General features: G+C 35.0%; 1 pseudogene; it reads right to left on the bottom strand.

The window, feature by feature from the left end:
- The window catches only part of LOC149141194 (L-gulonolactone oxidase 2-like), a 300,958-nt pseudogene extending 291,277 nt beyond the window's left edge, over nucleotides 1-9,681 (bottom strand).
- Nucleotides 9,682-17,468: the final 7,787 nt, after the last annotated feature.

The following is a 17,468-nucleotide window of genomic DNA, read 5'->3' as shown; positions in this document are numbered from 1 at the left end:
GACAGATTGATGTTTATTGCAGAGTGCAGAGCATTGATTTAGACAGTAGTAAGATTCAGCTGGCCAGCCTACGCCTTGGAGGCACTGCCTTGGTATGGTGGGAAGGCAGGGCACAAGCTTACATGATGAAGCATGGTAAAATTCTTTCTGTCTAGAGTGAATTTGTTTCTGCAATTAAAAAACAATTCTATCCACTAGCTTATATGCATCAAGCCATGATGAGTTGGCAAACTCTTTGAAATTAAAAGGGCAAAGTGTACAAAGTTACACCCAAGAATTTAGGAAAAGAGCTTTCATTCTAGGAATTTCTTTAGACTCACCTGAAACTCTGCTGAAGTATATAGGTGGTCTACACAGCTACTTAAGGCACACAATTCTCATGTTTAATCCCACCAGCATAGATGACGTATCTGTTCAAGCTACACATCTAGAGGCTAGAGGCAAGAATGTGAACCCAGAAGTTGGGGGATCATCAAAACCCACTGCAAGCAAGAATAAGGAGAAAAGAAAACAGAAATGGAAAGAGAGGAAGACAAATACTATACAAAAGACCAAATCTTCATGCACTCACTGTAAGAAGGATGGGCATGATGATGAACACTGTTGGATTCTGCATCCGGAGCTGAAACCCAAGAAGTACGATGGCAAGAAGAAGAAGACTGCTACAACTATTAAAAAGGATTTGGGGTCAAACTCAGGAGATGAAACAACAATTGCAGCCACAGGTATAAAAGGTAAAATTTCTGAAGCATCTACTAGTAATTCTACACAATCTACTGACAATGAAGAAAATGAGTGGAAAAGACGTGAGCTTTTTCATGTTCGAGTTGTTTCCAAGCATCAAAAGATTGATACTTTGTTTGATAGTGGCTAACAAGTAAATTTAATTTTTGAAGCAATTGTAAAGAAGTTGGGATTACTAACCACACCTCACAAAAAACCATATCCACTAGGTTGGCTATGTGATAAAGCACAACTACAAGTGACTAGACAATGTAAACTTAGGTTTTCTTTTGGGTCAGCATTTGTAGATGAGGTTGACTTAGATATTGTTCCCTTGGATATATGTGGAATTGTTTTAGGAAATCCTTACTTGTATGATAGAAAAGCTATTTTCTATAGAGTTGAAAACAAGTATCAACTCGTTAAAGATGGAATCGAATATATTGTAAGAGCTCATAAAATCAAGAATACTTATACTCTCATAAACTCAGGGTAGATGAAAAGAATTGTAAATTCATGCAAACAATTTTTACTAATGGTTGTAAAGGAAAAGAAACCTGACAAAACCAATGTATTTGAGTTCTGTAATGCTAAACAACAAGTTGATTTAGAAAAAAATGTTTTAGAATATGATATACTATTTCAAGAACCTAAAGGTCTGCCACCCAAAAAGGAAATAGTACATTATATTAATTTGCAACAAGATGCTCCATTTCCTAACATCGGAATGTACAGGTTGTCCGCTTTAGAGAATGCAGAAATCAAGAAGCAGGTACAGGAGCTACTCCAGAAAGGGTTCATAAGACCTATCACATCGCCTTGTGGGTCTCCAATTGTCTTGGTGAGAAAGAAAGATGGCTCATGGAGAATGTGCATTGATTACCAAGCACTGAATAAGATAACGATAAAAAATTGTTATCCCCTTCCTCACATAGATGATCTATTAGATCAACTGAAAGAAGTTGTTTATTTTTCCAAGTTGGACTTGCATAGTGGCTACCATCAGGTCAGAGTTGCAGAGCAAGATGCATGGAAGACTGCTTTCAAAACAAAGCAGGGATTGTATGAGTGGTTGGTTATGCCTTTTGGCTTAACCAATGCTCCTGCTACTTTCATGAGAATAATGAATGATGTACTCAGACCTTTTATTGATGATTTTGTCATTGTATATTTTGATAACATTCTTATATTTAGTAAAACATGGGAAAAACATTTAAAGCATGTCAAGCAAACTCTAGATGTTTTGAAAAAAGAGAACCTTTACGTTAAGCTCTCAAAATGTGAATTTGGCAAGACGTCTTTGAATTATTTGGGTCATATTGTAGGGGGTGGTGAATTGAAGATAGATCCCTCTAAGGTTGCAGTCATTGTAAACTGGCCTAAACCCAAATCTGCTACAGAAGTTAGAAGCTTCTTAGGAGCAGCATAATATTGGAGAAAGTTTATTTCTAACTTTTCCTTGATTGTAGCTCCCTTACATGCTTTAACAAGATTGAACAAGGTGTTTCAATGGGGAGGAAAACAATAGAAAGCCTTCGACACCTTAAAAGAAAAGATTAGTACATCACCAGTACTAGCATTGCCCGATCTTCAAAGACCATTTGAGATTGAAATGGATGCCAACGACTATGCCATGGGAGCAGTGTTGATGCAGCACGTTAAACCCATATGTTATCATTCTGAGACATTTAATTCTGTAGTAGTTAATTATCCCACATATGATAAAGAATTGTATGCATTAGTACAGAGTGTGAAAAAGTGGAAACATTACTTAATGGGAAAAGAGACAGTTATACATACTAATCATCAACCACTTCAATATTTGCACTCACAAACTAAGTTGTAGCAATCAAGACACTATAGGTGGATGGGTTTTCTACAACGGTTTCATCTTGTCGTCAGATATAAAAAGGGCATACACAACAAAGTTGGAGATATGTTGCCTAGACCAATCATAAATGCATCCACTATACTTAAGCATAATTCAGTATTGCATGAAAGCTACATTAAACAATATGCTCAAGATATAGATTTTAAAGATGTATACGCAACTTTAAGTCATGGAAAACAAGTAGAAGAATTGGATTATCACATTACGGACCAACTCTTGTATCATTTGGGAAAGTTATGCATTCCTCAAACAGAAAGAGTAAAGATAATTCGAGAAGCACACACTTCTCTAATATCAGGTCACTTTGGTGTAAGTAAAACAGTTGCACAGCTGCAAAGATTTTGTTATTGGCCAAAAATGAATGAGACAGTTTCTAGATATGTAAGAGGGTGTACCATGTGTGCTAAAAACAAACCCAGCAATAGAAAACTAGGCTTGTACACTCCACTACCAGTTCCTTCTCATCCTTGGGAAAGTGTTTCTATGGACTTCGTTGGGGGACTGCCTAAATTTAGAAAAGGTCATGACTATTTATATGTTGCTGTGGATAGGTTCAGCAAAATGTGTATTTTAAGACCTTGTAACAAACATATTACAGTTGAACAAACTACAAAGTTGTTCTTTTAGCATGTATGGGTTCATTTTTGATTACCCACTTCCATTATATCTGATCGAGATACCCGATTTGTTGGGAAATTTTGGTCAAGTTTGTGGGAATTGATGGACACTAGACTGAAGAAGAGCACATTTTTTCATCTGCAAATGGATGGCCAAACAGAAGTGGTCAATAAGACAGTGATCTAGTTGCTCAGAGGCTATTGCAGCAAGCATCCCAAGCTTTGGGATGAACATTTATGTTATGTGTAGCATGCTTACAACCGAGCTAAACATTCCTCTACACAGAGATCTCCTTTTGAGACCTGTTTTGGTTTCACACCAAGGTCTCCCTTGGGTTTTGTCTTTGGTAAAGACATAGCAGTTGATGGACACAATGATGTGGACAAGGTGACTAAGTTCATCAAATAAATCCAAGAGATTCACCAGGCAGTACAAGAACAACTGGAAAAGAGCCAAGCCAAGTACAAGGCAAGACATGATAAGCATTGGACTGAGCATAGTTTCCATGTTGGTGATCAAGTCTGGCTGTATATCAGCAAACATAGAATGCAAGGTGAAGGTACGAAGCTGAAGCCAATAAGGTATGGACCTTTCAAGATACTTGAGAAAATTGGTGAGAATGCTTTTCGCCTTGATTTACCAGCTTACATGCACATCTACTCAGTTGTTAATGTAGACAACTTGAGACTATTTGAACCTTCATTAATTGAAGATCCCGAAGAGTAGAGTCAATTGCCTTCTATTGATGATCTATTACCTGAATATCTCAATGAGTTGCAGGAAGATACAGTTTTGGACAGGAAGGTGAGAACTACACGCAGGGAGGATGTTGAGTACCTTAGGATTGGACTCAATGGTTCAAAACTAAGCAGTGCGAAATGGATAGAAATTGGGCAAGCGAGGAATTTGTACCCTCACTTGATTGATGCTTAGAAACCAACTTTTGGTGGTCCAAAATATTTTCTAGTGGGAAGGTCGTGATCCGAATTGGATCCTGAAGAACTCTCTAAGTTATCATAACTCTGTAAAATTCATGCCAAAGTTTCAAAGAGTTACAAAGGTCAAGCTTATCAGAAATATCCTTGAATAGTTGTAATTTGTGAGTAGCACCAAGCAATGAGGACCCTCGGTCAAGCACATTGATCGTTGGCCCATGGTAACACGCACTGCCACGAAACAACAAAATGGTAAGCCTTTTTGAGAAACGGGGGAGGTTTCTGATATGTGATTAGAGACAAGTTGTTAATCGCATATTGTCGAGAAAACCCCTCAGAGAAGAAAAAGCCCTGAGTGACCCGGACCTAAAAAGTCAAAAAATGTACGGAATTTGTCGATTCCGTCAGAGGCAGGTCCCACATGAAAACCGACAGGATATCAGAAGGGATTCGAGTGATAAGAAATTTCAACTGAGTCCCACCCGATGCCATACACTGGGTGCCATGCATCTGGCGGAAGAGAGAGAAACCGCTCACATCGGACGGGTAAACGTCATGTAACTTACCTGCCCGATATGGACGGAGATCGTAGGATCTGGAGGCTCCAGATCAACGGCGAACATGTAATCCGCTGGATGACCAGATTCAATGGGGTAAACAGGCCGAGTTGTATAAAGGTTTGAAGTCTGACATGAATGATGAGTTGGCAGAGGAATCATGTTCACGAGCATTCTGGGAAGTTAAATAGAAATAACGACAGTTCAAACATTTCCACGAGAACTGACACTCAGTTCATTATGAAATAGGTGGCCACCTCCCTGTACGGTGTTACAAAGTGATGATGGCGCCAAACAGAGGAATTCAAATGGACATAGGCAGGAGAACCAGAGCGTCAGGAAGCGGAAACAAATAGTCAGAAAGCAGATTGGCTTTAAAGCCACGAACTGACAGAAGCAAAGCAAGCAGTGAGAAAAGCGAGTAAGAAAGCTAAGAGCAGAGAACAGAGAAAGTAAGTCGAGCTGACCTACAGAGCAAAGTCAGCATTGAGATAGAGCCAGAGAGAGTCAAAGAGTCTGTGTACTCCCGAGAGGGCTTGAGAGGTTCAAGCAAACTCCTCGTCATATAGCCTGTCATGTATGAGTCTCAGATTGGGCTCATAAGACTATGACCAATAGAGGTCGAGTTTTAGTAAGGAGAGTTTGTGTACCCCAGAGACTTGGGGGATCAAATTCCAGTGCTACTAATTTATATATGTTGAGTGATACTCAAATTGAGCTCACTGTTGTAAAAAATCTACTTTGAAAACATAATAGAGAGGCCACCACTGAAGTCTAGACCAGGAGACATAGCCGAGGAGTATTGGATGAACTCCTTATTAACCTTGTTGTGTTTACATGTTTGCCTGTTATGTTTTCTCTAACTACTTCAGTGTCTATGTATTTCACAATCTTATCAATCCGTTGCATAAAGTAACATAGGCACATCCATGCACATGAGTCTGTAATACCTTTAATTCTTTATCCTGGATAAATTCCAGATCACATAAACCTCCAAAATTCTCAGACAAGTCTGAGTTCTTTTCTTGTATTTTTCAGATACCCTAGCTGGGTATTTATAGTGGTTTTTCCTCCATAATTAGCCCCCATGATAGTGTGAAGAGGTGTGTCTGTTGATGCAAGACGACATGAATTATATTTAACTTGCAGGCTGACATGATTGTGTTTGTACTTTGTTTATCTTGTGGACTTGTTTGTTGAAGAATGGTGCTTGTCTTGGAGGGCTTCTTGACACTAGGTCGACCTATCTACATTACATAAATGCTCATAAAGAGCTCTTTAACATAATCTTGACTCTTTGACTTTCCTAGACCTATGGAATGAGCAAGAAACTCATTCATATAATTTTATAAAAATAATATTTCTTTTTCTTGAGAAGTACAAAGATCAAAATTACATTGACATATACCAAACCTAGTTACACTTTTCGTCAACAAAGAAGGCCCGCAGTATGATGATGCTCAGCCTTAACTGGTTTCACTCTATACATTTTAGAAAATATTTTGCAATTTCCCGTGCATCCCTGGCCAATTTTTATTTTTTATTTTTTATTTTTATTTTTTTTTATACAGCAAAAAACATTTTCTGATATCCAGGATGAGCATGATATGGGCTTCTATGATATTCATCTAGTATCAATTGCCTAACAGAAATCTAATTCGGAACATATATTTTGTTTCTAAAAATGAGCAGTTTTTCACTATTTATCTTATAATTTGAAATTTGTCTTTAGCTATTGGCTTGACAAGCTTGCTGCCATAAGAATTCATACTCAATATCTCGTTGAACAACTTCCTTAATTTTCTCCAAGAATTTAAACTCGATTTGATTAAATCCCACTTCGTAAATACAATGTATTCTTTTGCTGAGTGCATTTGATACTTGATTCTCTTTTCATTTTAGATGTTTAATCTCAAACTCATATTCACTAAGGAAAGCATTCCATCTGGCTTGGCGCACATTTAAATTTGGTTGTTTGAAATAGCTGGTCAAGTTACTATGATCTGTTAACAACATAATATTTTTACCCAACAGGTAATGTCTCCATACTTTTAATGCATTGATTACTACACTTAATTCCATATCGTAGGTAGAGTACCTCTGCTCATGATCCTTCAATTTATGTGATCCGTATGCTATTACTTTATCATCTTGAGTTAACACATCACCAACTCCTTCCTTACTAGCATATGTACATACCACAAATTCTTTATTTGGATCAACAAATTTTAACACAGGGGTTGTAGTTAATAAATGTTTTAATTGATCAAATCCTTGCTGATAGGTGTTAGTCCATTTAAATATTTTTCCCTTTTTTTGCAGAGAGATGATAGGATATGCAATCCAGGAGAATCCTTCTATAAAATGGCAATAATACCTGGCTAGTCCCATAAATGATCATATATCAGCTACATTTTTGAGCACCGACCACTTGATGATGATCTTGATTTTTTTAGGATCCACGACTATTCCCTCTGTTGAAATAATGTGCCTTAAATATTGAATTTGGTCTTTATAAAAATTGTATTTACTAAATTTGGCATATAGCTGTTGATCACATAAGGTCTTCAATATGGTATGAAGTTGCTCCTTGTGCTCTTCTATAGTTTTTTAATAGACTAGAATATCATCTATGAAAATTAGCACAAACTTACCCAGGAAAGGCTGGAAAATTCCATGCATCAAACTCATGAATGTAGTTGGTGTGTTAGTTAAGCCAAAAGTTAATCCTACAAACTCGTAATGACCATAATGAGTTCTAAAGGTTGTTTAACAAATTTCTTCATCCTTCATTCGAATTCGATGATACCCAGATTGTAAATCAATTTTGGAGATACAGATGCACCCTTCACTTTATCAAAAATATCATCGATTCAGGGTAAGGGATACTTGTTCTTAATAATTAATTTATTAAGTTGTCTATAATCAATGCACAATCACAATGTACCATCTTTCTTCCTTACAAATAACACCGGTGCTCCCCATGGTGACACACTAGGTCGATTATAACCCTTATAAAGCAATTCCTACAACTGCATCTTAAGTTCAGTTAATTCCAGTATAGTCATACGATAAGGAGCTCTAGAAACTCAAGCTGCTCCCGGGATTAATTCAATGGTGAAATTGATATCACGCTTTGGGGGTAATCCTAGTATATTCTCCAGAAATACATCCACATAATCTTGAGCTATGGGTATATGTTCCATGGTGAGGGTCTTCTCCAGTGAAGTAGAATACCCGACTTGTACTGCATAAATCATACAACCTTTCCTTATACATTTACCCAATTGAGAGGCAGTAATGGATCACAACTTCATGGGTTTCCTAATTTCTTGGATTTCTTATCGAGATCCATTTGTAGCCAAATAATTGATGGATTTTTCCTTACAATTTATTATCGACCAGTGTCCTTCGTACCAGTCCATCCTAAGAAAAAGATCATATGATCCTAAAGGTAAAACATTCATATTTGCAATTAGATTCTAGTTTCCTATATGAATAGAGAAATTGCTTACTTTAACATTTACCATCCTTTTGGTTCCTGTGGCTAACTGTACTGGCGAGGGATTTTTAAATTTGGAAGTTTGCAAGCAACATTTTTCCCCTATTCTGGCACTGATAGAGCTTAAACTTGCACCTGTATCTACCAAAATAGATACAGGCTTATTAGTTTTTTTACCTTCCAGCTCCACCATTGTAGGTTGATATTTTTCCTGACGATCCTCCAATGCTGCATTAATTCTGGCATGTTCCTTGCCACTTCTTTAACCGTAGACGTTTCTTGTACATTATTAACTAGTTCAGTCCTAGTATGATGGAGACAATCCTTATAACAGTGGGGTTCTCTACAACCCCAACACTGCAAGGGAGGCTTCTATCCTTGACTAAGTTCTTGTTTGCTAGATGCCTCTGTGGTTTTGGCTTCTGCATGTCACTTGGATTTTTGTTGATTATTTCCCCACATTCTATTTTCTTGACTTTTCTGACCACTTTGAAAATTAGCAGATTTGGAACCCTTAGAGTTTTGATAATTCTTATGACTCTTCTTTTGGGGAAAAATTTTATGGTTGTCCCCTTTTTGTTTCACCTACTGATAGCACATTCAAGCTTTTCGAATTGCCTCATCCATCATTTTTGGATTATGAAACTCTATTCTTTGTTTCATAAATACTGACAAGCTACTAAGGAAACAATGCACTTTAGCTTTCTCCTCTCGAATATATGGTACATAATGCAATAATGATGTGAATTTCGCCACGTACACATCCATAGTTAATTGCCCCAGTCTTAAATCATGGAATTCTTTAGCCTTTTCATTATAAAATCATTCAGATAAATATTTATTCTTAAAGTGCTTTTGAAATTCATCCCAAGTTACATCTTGCTCGTCGATTCCCTGCACTGTTTTGACCTCTTCCCACCACGGGGTGGTTTTTCCTTAGATTTGATAAACAACTAGTCTTGATTTGAGGTTACTGTCATACTCATAAACCTGAAAATATTTATTCATATTAATAATCCAAGCTTATGCAGCTTCCTTATCCTCTTTGTCAAACATTGGGGGTTTTATTTTCCTAAATTCCCCTTGCAGATCTAATTTCTACTTTTTCCATTTCTTTTGGTCAGAAACATTACCTGACTCCTCTTCATGATGGTTCCTACTCCCATCATTCCCCTGAGTTTGACTCCCTTCTGGAACTTCTTCCTCCCTATATTTTTGTTCTCCATCGGTCGTAGTTTTGGGGTCTGGGTTGGGTCTATCAGTTTGATGATTATGTCTATTAGAAAGGCTTTTCAAAATTTTCTCTTCTTCCCACATTAACCTTTCATTATTATCTCGCAATCGAACCATCTCAGCTTGCATCTGTTGTACAGTTTCCAACAGTGCATTGGTATGATTTTGTTGTTCTGCCCCCAATTGCACCCACATTCCAGAGGTTGTCTCAAGATTGGGCATGGGGCCAGACTCTACTGTTGTTCTTTACTGAAAGGGGTCTCCTGCTCCTCTCCTCATCCTAATCTATTTACTTTTCTTCTCTCCCCTGTGCATATCAACATGATCCATTATCACTGTTGTTGTCCCTTCCAGGCCACAGTGTTGATAACCGTGGCTCTCATACCACTTGTAACACTAACATACACTCGCATCATACCATTTTTTTGTTTTCATTAACAAAGAAACATTAATCACTTTATATTGTTCTAACGTTTTCCAACTAATGAAGTTACCATACACATTATTTTTTTATGGGTTTAATCTATTAATGTCGATCAAAAACAATCCTGGCCTTATTTAATTTCCCCCACCTAGGTGTGTAACCCTGCGTACACAATGTAATGTTTGTGCAACAATGTGGCACTTGGTTATGGAAGTCATTAAGGCCGGGTACAAGTTGTTTAATGCATTTGGCATGACCAATGTTAATCTGATTTGACACCACCACAGTTGGCTTATGGGGAAACACTTACCGGTATTTGACGAATGGGATGACTGGTAGGTGGTCTTACACCCACCATTCGATCAGCCCCAAGCCATCGAAGCTCCAGATCATTCCAGCTCTTGATAGCGTAACCACCTTTGGCTCCATTCTCGCTCGATATGCCTCATTTGCTCGGTCGACAAGGTGAATCCGAGCTCTGCAACCTGAGCAACATTGTTTAGTTTTAATGTTGGGTTTCTATTACAGTTCGAGTTCTATAGGTACGTTTGTGTTTTCTACTAATTCCTTTATAATTTTAACTATTTTAATAAGTATATATATACATCCTACGTCGCTCAATCTCTGAGAAGAATTTCATTTCGTTGCATAGGTAAAATCCCTCTAGGGTTTTGGGGTGAGATTCCTAGTTTCATTAACCTAGCATGTTCGTCTTTTGGTGCATCATTGATTTCATAATACAAACCCCCAAATGCTTTCACGCCCACAAACATGTATTGTGAATAAATCTTGTTAGTAACAATTTAAACTTTGAAATGGGAACTATAAACTCAAAACGGGAACTCTGGCTAGAAAACCCAGTAAAAACATTAAAAACAGTGCTAAAAACGAAAAGTGTTGATGCTGGAATAACACTTTTTTTTTTCTAGGGTAAATTTTCAACATGTTTTAAAAATGGTGGTGAAACCCACTTTTTGTGCAAAAATTGTCCAAAAAACACGCTCAAATTGAAAAGTGTTGAATGTTCAAATAACACTTTTTTTTTTCAATGGTAAATTTTGTGCAAAAAACAACCTCAAAACAAAAAGTGTTGATGCTAGGATAACACCTTTTTTTCAAGCGTAAAATTTCAACATTTCGAAATAATGGCATAAAAGATTTTATCATGACCCCGAAAAACATTAAAATTTCAAAAGAATAATGAAAGCATAAAATAAAATAGCCCATGGGGTTTTGGACTGATGGTGAATGGGTGCACTGTTAAAGCACTCTTTGCGATAGGTCACTGGTTCAAATCCCCTGTGTGTGCTTACTTACTGAAAAATTAAAAAATTAAAATTAAAAAATTAAAACAATGAAAAAACACAAAACAAAAGAAAGGTTTAAAAAATTAACAAAACATAAATTAAAATATATACAAAAAAAACAAAACATGAAAAAAAAAAATCAAATATATAAAAAAAGACTGAAAAAAATCAAACATCAAAAAAAAAAAATCAATCATAAAAATGTTAAAAAAAAAAAAATTAACCTATAAAAGATAAGAATTAAAAAACTAAAAAAACCCTTAAAAATTATAAACAAATAGTAAGTAAAACATATTTAAAAAAAAATTAAAAAAGAATTATCTTGCAAACCAAAAATAAAAATAAAAATTGAGGTTGTTTTATTTTTCTTTTTTTAAATGTTGATTACCTATATATATATATATATATAGAAAAAAAAAAAGACAAAAAAAAAATAAAAATGTTAAAAAAAATATCTCATAAACCATAAAAATTTGTAAATCATAATAATAATAATAATAATAATAAAATATTAAATAAAGTAAAAATAGATTAAAAAAAAAAACATGAACAAAAACTAGAAAAAAAAAATTAAAAAAAAATTAGATTAAAAAAAAAAGTAATATTAAAAACATTTAAAAAAAAAACTAAAAAGACAAAAATAAACTCAAATTATTAATATATATATATGAAAATTTTAGAAACATATATATCTTTTCAAAAAAAAAAAAAAAAAGTTTAAAAAAAAATATGTATTTTTGATTTTTTTTTTAAACAATTTTTTGTTTTTTATTTAAAAAAAAAAAAAAAAAATTTAACAAATTTTTTTATTTAAAAAAAAAAAAGGAAAAAAAGAAAAAAATTACCCCGCACTGCCCGACCGCCTATGGTGGCGCGGCCCTAGGTGGATTGTCTGCATGCAAACCCCTCCGTCGGAATTGCATCTCCGCTCTGCGGTCACTTGTGGTGGCGCGGCCCTGGGCGGAGGGTCTGCACGGAATCACCTCTCCACCCCCGGGCTGCCTGTGGTGGCACGACCCTAGGCGGAGGGTCTGCATGGAATTGCCTCTTTGCCTCCCGACTGGCCGTGGTGTTGCAGCCTTGGGCAGAGGATCTGCATGCAGACCCTTCGCCCAAGGCCACGCCACCACGGGCGGTTGGGTAGTGCGGGGTAATTTTCTTTTTTTTGAAATAAAAAAATGTTTAAAAAAATAATTTAATTTTTTTTTTAATAAACAAAAAATTGTTAAAAGAAAATTGTTAACTTTCTTTTAATAAAAAATAAAATTGTTTATATATATATATATAAAATAAATAAAAATTGATAAATTTTTTTTTAAATAAAAAAAAATTGTTTAAAAAAAAGGTTTAAAATTTATTTATTTTTTTTTTTTTTTTTTAAATAAAGAAGCTAGGGCTTAATAATTAAAAAAAAAATCAAAATACCTTTTTTTTTTAACTTTAAACGTTTTTTTTTTTTTTTTTTTTTTTTTTTTTTCATTTGAAAAGATATATATATATATAATCAGAGTTTATTTTTGTTTTTAAATTTTTTTTAAATGTTTTTAACATTAATTTTACTAGTTTTTAAATTTTTTTTTGTTAATTTTCTATTTTTTTTAATCTAGTTTGTTTTTAATTTTTAATTTATTGATTGTTCTAGTTTTTGTTTTTGTTTTTTTTTTTTTTACTTACTTAATTTTATATATTTAAAAAAAAAAATTCCAAATTCTTTTATGGTTTATTATTTTATGGTTTATGAGAGATTTTTTTTTTTTAATTATAATTTTATATATATATTTTTAAGTAATCAACATTTATAAAATAAAAAATAAAACAACTTGAAAATTCGTTTACTAATCATAATTTCAAAAAAAATTGGACATAATAAATTTTAAAGTGTGAAAAATAAGTCCTCTAAAAAAATGTATGCTGCATCAACATGTTTCAAATTCTGCATGAAAATCACTAACATTTAAAAAAAATATTTATATTTGATACATAAGAAAATTTAAAGTGTCAAAAATATGCTCCGAAAAAAAGAAGTGTACTCTGCATCACCACTTTTCAAAATCGAGTCATGTTTTTACTACCCCTACGAAACAGGTAATCATGTCGGTTTTTTAAAGTGCTAAAAACTATGCTCTAAAAAAAATATGTGTGTTCTGCATCTCCCCTTTTCAAAATCGGGTCACTTTTTTTCTATCTCTACAAAACGAGTAACAATATCAGTTCTCGTTTCAAAGTTTACATTGTTTAGTGAAGGTTATCAAGTTTCCTTACATCGTTTCAGTGCAACTAATTGTGACTATGTTTCATGCCTTCCAAGGTTCTTCCCCCGTCAATCTGTCCAAAGTTACCTGATAACTCAAGGAATTGTTTCACGGCTTCTTCAGCTTCTTCGTTGTGCTTACCATCAAATTTAGTTATTTCAGATATGAACATTAGTTGGTCTTTACTGTCAACTCCTTCCTGTTTAATTATGAACATAAGGAGCAATGTTTGTTGCTTCTTTCGTTGTAATAGTAGTAACTATGATAATTTTTATTCTAAAGTCTCTTATTTTATATATAGGTGAGAACAATCAATATATTACAAGATAGATCTCGCTCCGTTTCCATAGTGAAACACAAACTAGTATGGGCATTTATAGCTTTGAGAACTGAATGTTTAAAGGTATTACTTCTCACATTCTCTCGGTTATTTTGTTTAAGAAAGATACTCTGGGTAATTTTGTTTCAGGAAGAGATATTTAATTCCTGGGTTCTTCGATTTTCTTGTATATAAATTCAAAGTTTGAATGTCGTAATTACTGTGTTAAAATGGCTTAAATATTTACCAAAATTTTGACAGTTCTTGAATCATATACTCCTAAAACCTTTCTCTGGAGAGATTATGGGCTTGAATCGGATACATTGCTTCTTTGTTTGTATCAGATACATTGCTTCTTTGTTTGAATCAGATACATTACATCTTTGTTTTATGTTCCACCGAGGATTGATATTTTCTTAAATAATAAATAATATGCAGTCTTCCTCCTTATAAGAGAACATGTTCGGTGTTGTGAAGTCTAATCTAGACCCACATTTTTTCAACATAGATGGTTGTTGTTTACATAACATGTTTATGTTATTTTTAGATTGATATTATAGAATTCCCATTTTCCTCTGAGATTTCATTTGCATACTAACTATCTATATTTTTCTTAGAACACAGTGGAGGAAGAACTATTTTCTTTTTTTTTTAAACAACGACAATGTATTCCATTATTTATGTCTATATTAATTGCATTTGTCTAATGTAATATGTAGGGATAAACTTCTTCTTTCCACCAATTATATTTACATGTTTATACATGTATCTCTTTGACACAGTCATTTAACCAAAAACAAGTTTTATGCTTTGCCAATAAATAAGCTCATAAAATTTACATAAAAGCAAAATGTAAAACTATAATATTTACTTATCTTTTAAAGTTATGTATATTAGATTCACCTCCCAACTGCGAAACAAGATATTATGTCCTGTTTCCCCTAGCCTTTCCTTGGTGTTATAGACATTTTGGGCACTACAACCCCAAGCATAAATGTCCATAAACCAAGGGCTCCTAAGTCCCTAAAGGTGTTGTTCCAACCCCTAAAAGAACAAGGTCAACTGATTACAGCTTCTCCCAGAAGTTCTCCATGAAAAACTACTCAAAACTGGTCAAAACTGGATCATTTCACTTGCTCCATGGCCAGGGTGTGGTGCATCACACCTTGTACATATGGGAAGTGTGTTGCATTTCAAAAAGCCCTTCTATGGGGTGCGATGGATGGGAACAGACAAGTGGTGGAGACAGTTTGCGAGGTGGATGATCATGGAATCTTCCAGAAACTTCTCCTGGGACACTTGCCTCTCAGAATCGCCCAAGGATGAGTAAGAGATCAATGAGATCTCCAAGTGGCATCAAGAACTATCAGAGAGAAGACACTAATCAAAAACCTAGAGCTGACTCACACCTCTGCAAATATCTATATATAGATCTCTCATTCCAGAGATCCAGGGGGTTAGAGGCTGGAATTTTGCATATTATAAGGAATTGTTGTTGGTTTCTTGAGACAAACATCAGATTGTTGGGTGATCTAAGCTTTGTATGAGGTGAAGAAGGGCTTCCTTGCTAAGAGGTTGATGCTGGGTCAGAACAACTGGTTGTAACTCCTCTTGGTTTTTTCTTGTTTATCAATAAAATCTATTCAAGTTTTCCTCCATACTCTTGTGTCATTTATGTTTGCTGCATTTGTATGGTCAATTTACATCTGATCCTAGATTGTTTATGATTATAGATCCATGTCTTTGTATAGTGCTATGCTACTGTGATCTTACAGGTACTCTGTGAAGCTGGGCGTGCAAGGGAACAAGTAGCGAAAGACTATCAAGGAAGAGAGGAATCAAACCATGAGATTAGCGCAAGACAGAGGTTGGTCTTCTTTGTTCCTCTCTATCTATACTTTATAAGGAGAAAATGAAAGTAGCTTTACTCTGTTTGTTTCTAAGGCAGCTATCACACCTTAGTGGGATAAGCAGTTCTGAGTAGACACTTTTCCCTGTAACAAAATGGCGACTCCGCTGGGGACGAATTAGTTTGTTTGTTTATCTTCCTTGTTGTCTATTTCATAAACTTACAGGTAGCATTCGAACTGCATTTGCCATCGCAAATGCAAAGCAGATAAATGCCACTTCAGTCCATCTACAGGATCTGTTTATGATTTAAACAACTAATTCACAAACTCTCTGATTACCCTTGTGATAGCTCTTAGATCCTCCTTAGATCTACCCCTGATTGTTGAATTACTGATTACCTTTTGCTCGGCCAAAACCCATGAACTGAACTGCAAACTGTGATCTGGAACCCAAGCAAAGTCTCGTTTCTGGCCCAGTGCGTGTACGGTTCTGAGAATCTGAAATTCAGCGCACTTCCCGAGTGTAGAAGGCGCGCTACATTTCAAATTCCTTGTGTTACAGGTGCGCTGATCAGGCTAAGCTTTGTGCAATGTTGGTTTCTATGATTCATTCTTTCCAGTTCTATTCATGAATTTTGCTTCCTGTGATCAGTATATCTCTGTTTGAAACACCTTTTCCTTGCTGTTATTCTGCCTCCTTTGTACAAAAGAACTGTAAATTTTTGTGTGTGTTTTTTTGAGTCATTTTCAGTTCTCCTTTGCAAAAGTAACATAATCGTATTGTCGTCCTTTGATTTGAGAGTGTCGCAAGTGTCGATTTCAATCATAGAAAAGAGTTTGATTGCTGTTGATAGTCGATTATCCTGTTACTATTGTTTTTGGTCTGAATTTGTAATTTTTCTAGTGTCATAAACAAGTGTTCATTTCAAAATCGTAAGGTGTTGTGATTGTCTCCATTTTTTATTTCGAAAAGAGACTTGTTGTTATTTGTCGCTTGAAAAGAAATTCATATTTGTACATCAACTTTCTTCTTATCATTCATATACTAAGAAAGTCGAAAACAAATACATGCATGTGCATTTGCATTTAGACAGTCTGATTGGTTTGATTTAGGAAAGTGCATTTAGAGTGTGCTCTTTGCTCTTTGTGAAAGGATTTTGTCTTTCTTTCCTTAGTAGCTAAGATTTTCATTGCACAAAGAAGATAAAAAGATTGTTTATCATCTTAGATTGCATTTTAGGAATTACATCTACATCTTGCGGTGAACCTGAAAGGCAAGCTTCATAAACAAGATCAACTATAAAATAAATTTGATGAATCTAACAACGCTTTGGAACCTAACGCACAACATTTAGAAGTCTAGGCTAGAGACGTATTCCGGCATCGTAAAGTCTGGTAACTGTTGTTCTCACTAATGGTTGGGTGATTCCTCCACTTTGAGATGATAAGTGCCAATACGGACTTGTGCTCCCACGTACCGTCGAGTATATTTTGGGAGACCACAATACGCTTAATCCTTTATCCATAGGAAGCCATGTCTGCCACCCTATCGATTGCAATGCACTGAACACATCATTTGGGAAGATTGACTGTCGTACCGTAAAAAGTATTCTGCAGTTTTGTGATTGGTTTGGTAATCCCTCTACCTAGATTTCCAGAGTAGTCCCTTTCGTTCCTTTTCAGACTCTTTAATAGAAAAGGTCCATCTGAGCACTTGTCCCTTCAGGCTCATTAAAAATTGAAGGAGACTAGAGTCATCTTTTGTTTTTTCTCGACTCTTAAAAATTGAAAAAACAAGTTGTGTCAAAGCGTCTAAAATTTATTTTAAACGAAATATTCATTACCCTTTCCTACGTT

This window comes from Pinus tabuliformis, chromosome X (genome assembly GCF_031772625.1).
Source record: "Pinus tabuliformis cultivar Carrire ecotype Pingquan chromosome X, CPIR1, whole genome shotgun sequence".
NCBI classification, from domain to species: domain Eukaryota; kingdom Viridiplantae; phylum Streptophyta; class Pinopsida; order Pinales; family Pinaceae; genus Pinus; species Pinus tabuliformis.
Note: the sequence above shows the minus strand (reverse complement) of the source record. Positions and strands in the feature narration are given on the sequence as shown.